We start from the raw sequence: 13,143 nt of genomic DNA on the forward strand, positions 1-13,143 counted from the left end.
GCTCGTCGTTCAGAGAGCGGCCGACCTTTTCTACCTGGACTTGAGCGGGCTGCAATTCAATAAGCGGTGAGTGCTTCTCAGCTTCCGCCTCTGCACTAACAGATCCACGCTACGTGCTGTGATTATTTTTCGGCCCCAAAATCTGTGTAATCGCTGCAAATGAGGCCAGGAAAGGAACTAAAAAAATTGTATAAAGAGCAGTCTGTATACAAACAGCCTTAAATAACATTTAAAGACGTGAGGTCTGCCTTCCAAACATGCTAGAAGAATTCAGCCATGCTGCATTTGGAACAGAACAGCTCTTTTTATTTCAATCATGCTCCAATTTTCAGCTCCAATTCTCGACAGGTTCTTTGAAACAATGGTTCGAAATCATAATAGTGTTGCAGCTGCTGCGTCCTCCCCACATTTGAGCAAAAGATGGTTTGCTTCGCATTTATCACACCAACAAGCGTGCCATCATCATCATCATCATCATCTCAGCCGGGAATATACCCACTGGAGTACGAAGGCATCTTCTGTATCTCTGCCAGTAACCCGGTCCTGCGCTATCTGCACGCACCAGCCTCGCCCAAACTTCGTAATATCATCCGCCCATCTAACTTTCTGCCGCCCCGATCTGCGCTTCCGTTCGCCTTGGAATCAATTTGCTAACCTTCGCGACCGTTGGTTATATTCCATTCACATTACATATTCTTCCCACACCAATTTCTTTTCTTGATTTGAACTGGGATATCTATAAAGCTCCAGTAAATTGCGGTGCTGGGCTAGTTTGTTCATGCTCGTAAACTTATGTCAGGCGCAACAGAGACGCCACAATCAGACAAGAGAGACAGAACAGGGCGCTGCTTGCAACTCTTGCAAGCTGCAAGTAGCGCCCTGCCCTGTCTCTCTTTTCTGATTGTGGCGCCTCTGTTGCGCTTTACATAAGTTTACGGGAATATCTATAACACGAGTTTATTCCGTGACCCACTATGCATAGTTCTGCTCTTTAACGCTATCCTATCAGTTCCCAACTCATAGCTCTCTCCGTTCTCCTCAATTAAGTAGAAGGATTTTTGTTAGCCCCTACGTCTCTGCCCTGTACGTGAGTACCGGTAAAATAAATAAGTTATATACTTTCCCCTTGAAGAATAATGGTGACCTGCTAGGCATGATTAGCCAGTTCTTGCCAAATGTGCTTCCCCTAGCCAGATTGCGGAATATAGATATAAGAATGCCTTCTAATAGCGAGTATCTGTTCACTATCACAACAATATCAGACAAAGAATAATCACTCAGACCATCTACGATAAGGGCAGAAAATTTGGCTCATCATATCCGACCAAGGGTTTTGCCCAACATCATTACTGTTTTCTTCTGCTGCTCTTTTATTTTTGAAAATAATGCGTACCCTTCACAATCGAAAGAAACTATACCAGCTCAACCTTTGCAAAAACAATCTGGAAGACATTTCAGGGCCTCATCTGATATGTAACGGGAAAGCTAAGGGGCTAAAATCAGGCCCTCTTGGAGTGGAAACACATCGCAGTCATCGCCATTTCCAAAATATGAAAGAAGCCTGCGCTCGAACATATATAAAGTATATAACCACACCAGACTCATTTCGCTGATATTGCGCCTCGGCAAGTCGCATGAGTTCCTCGCTGAGGCTCGATTTCAACACTATACCAAGGACAGCAACCTGCTTCCGCAGCATGAGGTCATCGACCCTGCACGTAAGTGAGGCTTACTCGCCATTTTGGTACTCGACTTATAGGGAGCATTGGATAACGTCAAGCACACCAGAATTTTGGACAATCTTCAAAGCATGCTCGGCGGAGTCCGCATCTATAACTAAATTCAAGGAATTCCTGCAAAATCGTCATGTACACATCAAAGTGGTCGATACAAGATAAAACCCCCTCCACATGGGCACAATGACACAATACAGAAAGCGGTGCTCTCCCCGCCTCTTTTGAACCTCGCCCTTTTGCACCTACCGGACCAACTCAAGGCCATAGAACTCATACACCATGCCCTTTAGGCAGATGACATCACCATTGGGCAACAAGAGGTAACGCAGGAAAAATCGAGGATGCACTACAGGAAGCCGCCAACACTGTGCAGAGCTACGTCACCGACTGCTGACTCACCTGCTCTTCTACCAAGTCAGACCTTCTGGTCATTCGCCCCCGTGGCGGCAACGAACCGATCCAAATAAAGACCCACGATACACCCATTCCCAAAGCAGACACCATTCGCATCATCGGCCTGTATATTAGCTACAAAGGGGTCAACGCGACAACTATCGCTTGGCTCCGGACAACGCATGAACAAGTCAGCAGAATAATCTCACGTATTGTGACCAAGAATGGTATGAGAAAGAGAGAGAGAGAGTAACAGGCTGTGACTAATCCAGGCATTTGCGTCAGCCGCATAACCTACGTAACCTCGTACCTCAGGCTACGAAAGAACGACCTCAAGCAACTCGATACCGTTCTTCGCATGGCCCACAAGCGGGAGCCAGGGCTAACCCTCACCAAGTTTACAAACCGGCCCCTTAAACTTGGCATCCACAATATCATCGGCGAACTCATAGAGGTTCACCTTGTAACGCATGTTCCGCCTCTCTAGTACAGCCACTAGACGGGAAGTATTTGAACATTTCGGCATTAGCCTTCCAAGCACCAAGCAGCAGAGACAGGACATACCATATGAATGGAGGGACAAACCCCACATCATGCCCCTACCACGTAATATGCATCCCGAATATTACGAAGCACGGTGCAAAGCAAGAGCCAGGACGATGGATAAGAACTACTCCAAGGAAAAAGGAGCATTCCTTGCAGATCCTGCGTGTCCCTGCGAAGGCACCACACACCAGCCGTCACTCTTCTATGTCATACGGTAGCGGGGCTAGAAATTCGAACGTCCCACAAATAAAAGAGGCAGCATTAGTCGCAGCACATACCGATTCCATATACATCGTCATCGAGTTAAGTTGTTGTTGATCCCTTGTTGAGTTGCATGAGCACTGGAATCACTCTTTATTGGGCTGACTTGCGCCCGCAAAAGAACTAAGCAACTCGGCGGCGGCGATATCAGCAAATGGGCTCGTCGATCGTCGAACAAAGAATGCCGTCACACCGGCAAACGCTAAATTTAAAGGCGGCGAGGAAACATCTAGATAAAGCCGCAAATGGTGACTAGGCACAACCTAGAACACTGCAGAAACATACGCGAGTTTTCTGAATCTTCGAGACACTTCTCGGCGCATCTTGCGCGGCAAAGAAACTGATAAGGCTGCAGCTCGCGACAACGATCATGAACAAACAAATAATACAAAATTGATCCGCGTGCCAGAATCAGTGACAAGGCAGCATGCCGGCGGCTGCCGAAAAAAGAACAAATAAAGATTTGAATGATTTGCGGAATTCCTCCCCCCTTAAAAGGCATCGCCTCGATGCTTACAAAATAAACACAGAAAGGTAAACAAAATACTAGAAATTAAAGTAACTGTCCTTTAGCATGCAAAATAAGGCTTCAGGCGCACCACTAGGACAATTTCTGAGCGCGCCCGGCGCCGCTGGGATGTCATCGTGCCATCGGGGATGACTTCGTTGTCAAGCTGTCCTATGCGTATAAGGACTCTGTATGAAGTATCGGTGTAGTAACTTTTCACTTAGTCCACGACGGCGAATAGGAGTCCATACTCGCACTTGGCCTCCTGGCTTGTACTCTGCATGGCGTCGTCATAAGCTGTATCGCCGGGTGTGGTACGCTGGTGGTCTTTAGTACGCAGCAGTGCGAGCCGTCGGGCTTCCTATGCACGCTGCAGGTAGGCGTTGACGTCGAGTTTGTCTTCTTCTGTTACGTGCGGCAGCATCGAGTCAAGCGTTGTCGTTGACTCCCTGAAATAGACAAGCTTGAATGGGTTCGCTCTGGTTGTCTCCTGGACAGCCATGTTTTACGCGAAGATCACGTACGGCCGGATTGCGTCCCAGGTCTTGTGTTAGGTGTCGACGTACATGGCGATCATGTCTGCGATCGATTTGTTGAGCCGCTCTCTAAGTCCGTTGGTTAGGGGATGGTCCGGTGGCTTGTTGGACTGTATTGCAGGATGACCTGCGTGAGCTACGCCGTAAATGCGGTTCCTCTGTCCGTGATGAGGACTTCAGGAGCACCGTGTCGCAAGAGAATTCGTTCGGCGAAAAACTTCGCAACTTCTGCTGCGGTACCGTAGGTCATGGATTTCGCTTCTGCGTAACGGGTTATGTAATCGGTTGCTACGGTGGCCCAATTGTTCCCCGCTGACGAAGTTGGGAAGGGGCCAAGGAGGTCCATCCCAATTTGTTGAAAGGGCGTAATAGGAGCGGTATTGGGTGCAATAGAAAAGCTGATCTGATTGGGGCATCTTGCCTCGCTGACACTCATGACATGTTTTCACATAATGAGCAACGTCGGCAGGTAACCATGCCAAGTAATATTCATCTTGTGTCCTGTGCAACGTGCGTGCAAACCCGAAATGCCCTGCTGTCGGCTCATCGTGCAGCGCCTGCAAAATCTCCTGTCTGAGGTTTTTGGGCACAACAAGAAGCTGCATGGTTCTGTTGGCTGCGGAGTTCTTCATGACGCCGTCATTGTTTAAGGCAAATGACGATAAATTACTCCTGAATATAGCAGGAGGAGATGCGATCTTTCTTTCGAGGTAGTCAGGTATGTCTTTCAACTCAGGGATCCGATCGCTGCTGCTGTGCAAAAGTGCTGGCGCTTACCGGTCCCAAGAAGGCGTCTTCGTCATCTATTGGCGGTGCGTCAACGGGAGTCCGAGACAAGCAGTCTGCATCGGAATGCTTGAGGCCAGACTTCTAGACGACTGTAATGTCGAATTCTTGAAGGCGCGGACTCCATCGCACAAGGCGGCGACAAGGATATATTAAGTTGGCGAGCCAGCACACAGCATGGTGATCACTTACAACAAATGGGGCGAAATTTCGATGTTGCCCGAATGATAGCGAGACATTCATTCTCTGTAGTCGAATAGTTGGCTTCAGTTTCCGACAGATAACGACTAGCGTACGCAATAACTTGTTCCTGTCCGTCAGTTTTTTGAACGAGAATGGCGTATAGGCCAACGCTGCTCGCGTCGATGTGAATTTCGGGCTCGACGTTTTCATCAAAGTGACCCAGGACAGGAGGGGACTCTAGGCAGTGCTTAAGTTTGTCAAAGTCTTCTGCTTGCGACGCTTCGCGTTTAAAAGGTACGTCAGTCTTTGTAGTTGCGTCAACGGTTCGGCGATGCGCGAAAGTTCCTGTCAAATCGTCGATAATAAGCACACAACCCAGTGAATCTACGCACAGTTTTGTCGGCGGGTGGTGGAAACTGTGCGATAGCAGCTGTTTTCTCTGGATCTAGACAAACCCCTAATTACTAACGACGTGACCTAGAAACCGCAGTTCCTCGTAGGCAAAGTGGCATTTCTCTGGTTTCAACGTTAGCTATGATGACTTCTTCGCTTATAGCACTGTCCGAAGCCTTTTCAGGTGGTCTTCAAAGCTTGACGAGTAGACAGCGACATCGCCAAAGTATACCAGGCAAATCTGCCACTTCAAGCCCGCCAGCACAGGGTCCATATTAAACTTTGAAACGTCGCTGGGGCGGAGCAGAGGCCGGAAGGCATCGCCTTGAATTCAAAAAGGCCGCCCGGTGTAATAAATGCCGTCTTCTCGCGATCTCTTCCATTGACCTCAATTTGCCAATACCGGCTATTCAGGTCAATCTACGTGAAGTATTTAGTGTGTCGTCGAGGCGGGGGATGGGGTAGACGTCTTTCTTCGTTATGCTATTCAAGCGGCGGTGATCGATGCAGAAGCGAAAGGTGCCGTTTTTCTTCACGACTGGCGCCGCCCAGGAGCTCTTCGATGGCTGTTTAACGTCGTCCCGAAGCATTGCTTGTACTTGAGCGCGGATTACTTGGCGTTCTCGTGAGGATACATTGTAGGGACTTTGGCGAAGAGGTCTGGCGTGTTCATCCGTGAGGATGCGACGCTTGGCCAAAGGAATTGGTCGCACTTTCAAAGCTGACGAAAAGAATTCGCTGTAATCCTGGGCAACGGTCCGTATCTGGTCTTACCTGCTTTAGAGCAGTGCGGGATTCACATCGAACGTGGGCATATTTCTTCGAGCAGCTGCATCGTCTTCGAGTTGATTTGTTAGGGCGAAGACATCTCGGGTATTAGCTAGCGCATCGAGGAAAGCGATCGTCGTTCCCTTATTAAGGTGCCGGTATATACGTCTCTGAAGTTCGTCACCAGCACCTGAGATTATACTCCTCGGAAATTGGCTATGCCTCTTGCGATGCCGAGACCTCGTTCCAAGAGCAACTGTGTGTTTCCTTCAACGACGCTTTCGGTGGATTTAATGTCTGCGCTACCCCCTCAGACTACGACGCTTGGTCGAGGCGGCGCGGTAAATTCTTCGTCGAGGACATTTAGTGCTACAGGTTGCGTCGAAGTCGTCGTAGTAGGTATAGCTTTGGCCGTCCAAAGCTTGATAAGCTTAGATCGAAGGTCGATGATCGCCCAACGTTCACTGAGGAAATTCATACCTAGGATAACGTCGTGTGAACATTGCTGTAGGACGACAAAGCTGGTAGGGTAAATACGTCCACTTACTGCAACCCTTGTGGTGCATCTCTCTGACGGCGTAAGAAGGTTATCGCCAGCGGTACGGATTAGCCAGCCTTCCCAAGTGGTCGTCACTTTAGTGAGCTAGGTGGCAAACGGCCCACTGATGACAGAATAGTCAGCTCCGGTGTCCACTAAGGCAGTAACCGTGTGGCCGTTTATATACACTTCAAGGTCACTTATTCGTGTTCTTGCAGTGCGCATCGGCCTGAGTGCCCGATCTCGCCTCCTTCGTATACTGAGGTCGTGGCTAGGGCGCACCGTTGTCACTTCGCAGGGCGGCGGTGTAAGCCTGGAGTCTGAAAGTATTGTCGTGGTCGTCGTGCGTAGCGGTAGTGTAAATGTTGCACCGTCGTTATTCATCGTCGGCGGCGGAGGATCTTCGTTAGTTCACCTTCTAGTAATCTCACCTCCAAAGGCTGCTGCCTTTAGTTTCCCCTACAGGGGCTAGGGAACCTCCCTCCCATGCAGCTCTGGCCCAACTAAGCCAATCGGGCGGTGTACGCCGATGGAGAGTGGTACCGGTGGCTTGGTGACTCTGCCCTCCGCAAGTAGTTCTCGATTTCTTTCGGTCGTTCGCCAGGACGTGGCCGTTGGGCATCGATGGCGAAGCCGCGCAGGCCGATGCGTCTGTAAGGGCAATGCCGAAGGATATGACCAGCCTCACCGCAATGAAAGCATAGTGGGCGGTTGTTCGAAGTCCTCCAGGCGTCGCATTTCCTGGGGGTTCGGTGTTACTCGTAGCCTTGGCGGGCGGGGGACAAGGGGCATCGTTCGGAAACAGAATGGAAGCGATAGAGGCTTGGCGTCGCACATCGTGGAGAGGAGCTACGTAGCACGCCGGCGTAGCTCACGGCTAGTGGTTGCTCAGGAGCGGCCGTCTGGGTTGGTGTACCAAGGGCTTGCTGTACCTCTTCGTGGACGATGTCCATGAGAACCGCTACTTGGGGCTGTTGAGGTGGTGGAAGCAGCCGGCAAAGCTCTTCACGGACGACTTTGCGTATAAGGCCTTGCAGGCTATCTGCGCTTGCAGCTGCAGTGTCGAATTGACCTGCAGTGAGCATGTGGAGTGGCCGGTTTTACTGGCGCATCCTAGTGTCCAAAATCTTCTCATTGTTGCTGCTTCCAGGCGAAACTTCGCCGCTCTCTTTGGCTGTTTGTGTAGAAGACCTGCGAATAGTTGATATTTCCCACCGCGCATGAGCAGGTTCACTTTGGTGTCCTCGTTCAAGTTGGGATCGGCGCAGCGGAAGAGACGCTTTACCTCTTCAACGTAAGCCGGAACCGTCTCATTAGAAAGCTGAATCCTTGATTGAAGTAGGATCGGCTATCTTTTTTTTTTTTTCTCATTGTACTCCTTAAAGCCTTCAACATTCCCGTCTCGAATATGTCCCAATCCTTCAAATAAGATTCATGATCCTCAAACCATATTCGGGCAGCCCCCGGAGCGCAAAGTAGACTTCACTTAGCTAGGATTTGTCATTCCAGGCGTGGAACGTTTCCACGCGTTCGAACAGATCGGGCCAGTCTTCCGCGTCCTCTGTGGGTAATCCTTCGAAGATTTGGGGCTCCCGGGGCTGCACAGAGACAGCCGGTACTGTAGACTCAGCCATTGTCAATGTTGAGGCTTCTTCCGGGGTCGAACGGGGTCCGGTGGTTGGAGCCTTTTAAGTCAGCGGCTGGTTCGGCCGCCTGTTGGCTGGTCCTCCAGAGTGGCAGGAACAGGGATGTAGTCACTCGTAGGGATAGACGCGAACACGAATGCAGCACCTCCACCAGATATCACCCAGTGGTGGCAGGTTGTAGGCGCGTAAAGAGGCAAGCGTAGTAGCACTGGAATCAATTCGTTATTAGGCTTATTTGCGCCCGCAAAATGACTAAGCAACTCGGTGGCGGCGATAACAGCAAATGTGCTCGTCAGTCATCGAACAAAGAATGTCGTCACACCGACAAGCACTCAGTTTAAAGGCGGCGAGGAAACATCTAGATAAAGCTGCAAAAGGTGACTAGCACAACCAATAACATTTCAGAAACACACGCGAGTGGTCGGAATCTTCGAGACACGTCTCGGCGCATCTTACGCGACAAAGAAACTGATCTCGCAACAACGAACATGAACAAGCAAAGAATACCGAAGCGATCCTCGTGCAGGAATCAGAGTCATAAGGTCCCGTGCCAGCGGCTGCCGAAAAACAAAAACAAATAATAATTTGAATAGTTTGCGACAAAACTCAGGAATTGCTCACCATGATAACTATTTCGTAAGAAAAATTACTGCATTATGTGAAGAATAGATTCAGTATAATTAATTTCGATGAAAACGGAAAGCCTCAAATTAGAATACCATATATGCTGCGCGATTCGCCCAAGGATTCTTATACTGTTGTGAGGCATTAATTATTTTGGGCTATATAAAGTAAATTGCCCTGCCCGCACCATCTTGCGACATAACTATTGTGAGACATGAGGAATCACCCGCAGGTTCGCCTTTATCTTGCCAGCTCTGCCGAATCAGCAGCTATAAACTAGACACAGTTCATCCACATTTCGCATTCTTCCCATGACCATAAGACCGACGATGATGACGTTCAGTTGAAAACGACGTTCATTCACAATGATTGCACTATTTTCCTGCACAGAGGCGCGCGCATAAATACCGCATTCGTGACAACAAGTCTATCACGAGAGATATACCTTGTTGAATAATATGGCCTCATTCATTATACTTTTCACTGTGGTCTAGAGGGCTGTGCCAACCCTATACAAAAAAAATAAGACTTAATTTCAATACTACATAACCCAGCTCGTTGACGTAAATATTGAAAGGCAGTGGGCCTGAGACAACCCAGAGAAGTCCAACACTGTACTGAAAGTCTGCAAGATAAACCGAACCCTCACGGACATGCTATCAATGTACAGTCATTCTCAATAGTAAACAGCCAATTTTTGTTCTAAGCCCAGCAACGAGGCTCATAAAGTAACTATAGTGTTCGAAATCTCATAGATAACAAATCTCGCCCTCATACTTTTTTAGCTTACATTCATATTCTAGTATTGCTGCCAGCAGCCGCGTTACAATGCTTAGAACCTAACATCTTGGGCCGTATACTTTTGACAAAGACTGTAAGTATCAAATGACCACCGCGACTGGGATATTACTTTGCTATTTGTAACGTTCGCTTATAATTCATCCCGTCACGATACAATGGGCTACTCCCCCTTCTATCTTCTATTCGGTCGCGACCCTTCACTTCCGTTTGACAGCGTACTACCTCCCACCGCTAACGCCAGTTCCTACGTTCGTGACGCCATCTCCCGAGCTGACGCCGCCCGTGTTATTGCTCGCCGCCAACTGGCTTCCTCTCAAAACGCACAAAAACGACGCCATGATACCCGTCATCTGGATGTCCACTACTCTCCGGGCTTTCTTGTCTTGCTCAGGACTCCCGCTCGTCGAGTTGGGCTGTGTGAGAAGCTCTTACTGCGCTACACAGGCCCCTACCGTGTTTTACGGCCAGTCACTTCCGTGGCATACGAGATCACCACTGTGCATACGCCACAACAGTCCGCTTTACCGCGTACTGATATCGTTCATGCCGCCCGAATGAAGCCGTACTACTCCAACTGCAGTTCTCCGACATAGTAGGCACCGGGACTGTGCTTTTTGCGGCGGAGGTAGTGTTACATATATGCCATCTCTGAAGGCATGCAGGAGGCGAAGATCACGAAGAGAGACAGAAGGTGAAGTGACAGCAACGGTTGGTGCTAGGAGAAGGTTGACGTTGCTTTGTTTTTGTGTGCTCTGTCATCTTGGACTAACCTTCTTGGACTAACCTTGCCACGTATAAATATTACGGCTAAAAAGCTTATACGCGCTGGTTCAAGAGGGTGTAGGCATTTCGTGTGTACGCGACGAGTTGTGTGCATTGTGGTTAGCGCATTGTGTGCGTTCAGAAAGAGCACCCCGTCTTCTCTGGAACCTGCCATCAGGTTCGACCTTATCGACTACTTTGCTTTTTTGCAGCAAAGGCCAAAAATATTCACGCATTGTCTTCGGAAAACGAACACACATGCTGAGAAATAATACATTTGAGTCGAAGTCAAATGTTTGAAATTTTACAACGGGTTTATCAGCAGTGTGTCTGCCTAATGCTGCTCTGTAGGGTACCTCAAAATTCCGAGCTGCAAGAAGGGCACCTCTTGAAACAAAGGATTATTCTGCTTACATAACTGAAAAACTAAACGTTCATATAGAAAAATATTACATAGTCTTAGTTTGCGCGTTTACGCATTAGTGCACTTGCAGTGCTTCGCACATAGCGATTCTATACGGAGCGGACACTTTAGTATATTAGAAGAAACAGCGCAAGAACCAATAGGGACCACAGTAAAGAAGGACACGGAACGCTTGACCTGTGTCTTTCTTTTTTCTAGTCCTTTTTTTTTAATTCATTATGAACATAAACGACTCGCCCAGCTCAGGATTCTACAAAGCTCCCAAGCACCACACATGTTAGGAGAAAAACACCAATTATACGGTTCTGCGAATGCGTTGCAAGACGATAAAGTTTCCTGATTTTTATTTTTATTTTGTTTTGTTTTGTTTTGTCTTCACTTGTAGAGGCAGGAACACAGATGTAGACGTTTGCACAACGCATTCTTCGGATGTCAGATGTCAAGGTAATGCATAGTAACTGACGACAAAATATTGCCGGTATTGCAGGGCATATCGCTTTCCAGCTGGCAAGACTCAACGTGAGTTTATTCTTTAGCTCTTTCCCACTGCGCTGTGACTGTAAACAATAAAAGCTTTTTTTTTTTATCTCACGTGACTGGATTAGAATATATGCATGGACCACGGACGTAAAGGATCGAGTACTGCTGTCAGCTCAATCTTCTAAGAAATTTCATGCATGTGTTTAGAACTCCTACAGTACCGACCACAGTAACAAACCGCCGTTGCATGATATTTTACTGAGACGGCGCGGATTTTTAAGTGATGTTTATATTAGTGTGGATGCTCCGCGAACTCGCTAAATGCGTGTTTGAAGCGCTGGTACATTTCACAGTACGCCGCAACAGCCTGGCTCACTCTCCTTTATAGGGCTCGTAGGGATCACATTGCAGACCATTTCGCGCACCATTTGCATCTCTATTTTGTTGTCTTTTTAACAGCATCCGCCATTCAAAGTTATCGCTATGACTGTAGCACATCAATCGATTATGTACTCTTTGCTCATGCTCGTTGTCGCTACATGCGGCCCAATTTTATTTGTTGCGGAAGATGCTCCGACAGGTATCTCCAAAGATTCCTGACACGCGCGAGTGTTTCTGTAATGTTCCAGGTTTCACTGTTTGCTATTTTATCTAGATGATTCTTCACCGTATTTAAACTGAGCGCTGACGAGTGAAAGGGCATTCGTTGACCGACGACCACCAAACGCGACAGCTGCTATCGACGCCGCAGTGATTCTTAGTTATTTTGCGGGTGCAAGTAAGCCCAATAAAAAGCTTATTTCAGTGAATTCCAAGCCTCCTCATTTGTGGCCAATGGCATTATCACCATTACGTGACACCTGGTGGAGGTGCTGGCCTTTGTGTTTCGGACTCCTCCCACCAGCCGAGACAACACCCTGTTCGTGTCACCCCTAGAGACGTCAACACAGCCCACCGAGCAAGCCGTCGACTTTAAGGGCTCCAACCTGACCCCATCCGAACCCAGAAGGAGGGTCCTGCAGTAACGATGGCTCAGCTCACAATAACGACTCCGATTTTGATCAAGAAGCCCCGGCAGCTGCTGGGGCTGGGGCTGGGGCGGTGAATAACACTTACGCTCACATGACACTAACAGTGGTTGGTTGGTTTGTGGGGTTTAACGTCCCAAAGCAACTCAGGCTATGCGAGACGCCATAATGGAGGACTCCGGAAATTTCGACCACCTGGGGTTCTTTAACGTGCACTGACATCGCACAGCACACGGACGCCTTGCTTTTCGCCTCCACCGAAAAATGGAATATCTAACAGTGTATCTGAAAACAATGATAATAACAGTTTTCCCATATACTCGTCTGAATTGTAGCTGTCGCACACGTTTTAGTTGAGTAACACCATATGTAATGTGCTGTCGTTGTTACCCTTGCTCATTTCCTTAATATAACTCAAATGTACAGCCACCATTATTTTAATAACATAGCGCGAGCGTCGATGAAACTGCTGGTCAGTGCCTTATGACTGCGATAAGCGTGGAACGCGGTTAAAAATAGCGTCGTCTGCTAAACTCCTCCTAATAACGAGGACACACGCCCTGTCACAATGTCTGTTCGCGAAAACCCGACGGACAACAGCACATTCGCAGGAATAAGATGTAACGGACGCGATTTTCCTCTGATTCTTCTATTACATGAGGACACAATGGCGAAACGGAGCTAAAGTAATTAAAAATTAAAAAAGGAAATCTAGAAGCTGGGTGCGAAA

The sequence above is a fragment of the Amblyomma maculatum genome, chromosome 4 (assembly GCF_055883805.1).
Source record: "Amblyomma maculatum isolate TAMU_Amacu chromosome 4, ASM5588380v1, whole genome shotgun sequence".
Taxonomy (NCBI): Eukaryota; Metazoa; Arthropoda; class Arachnida; order Ixodida; family Ixodidae; genus Amblyomma; species Amblyomma maculatum.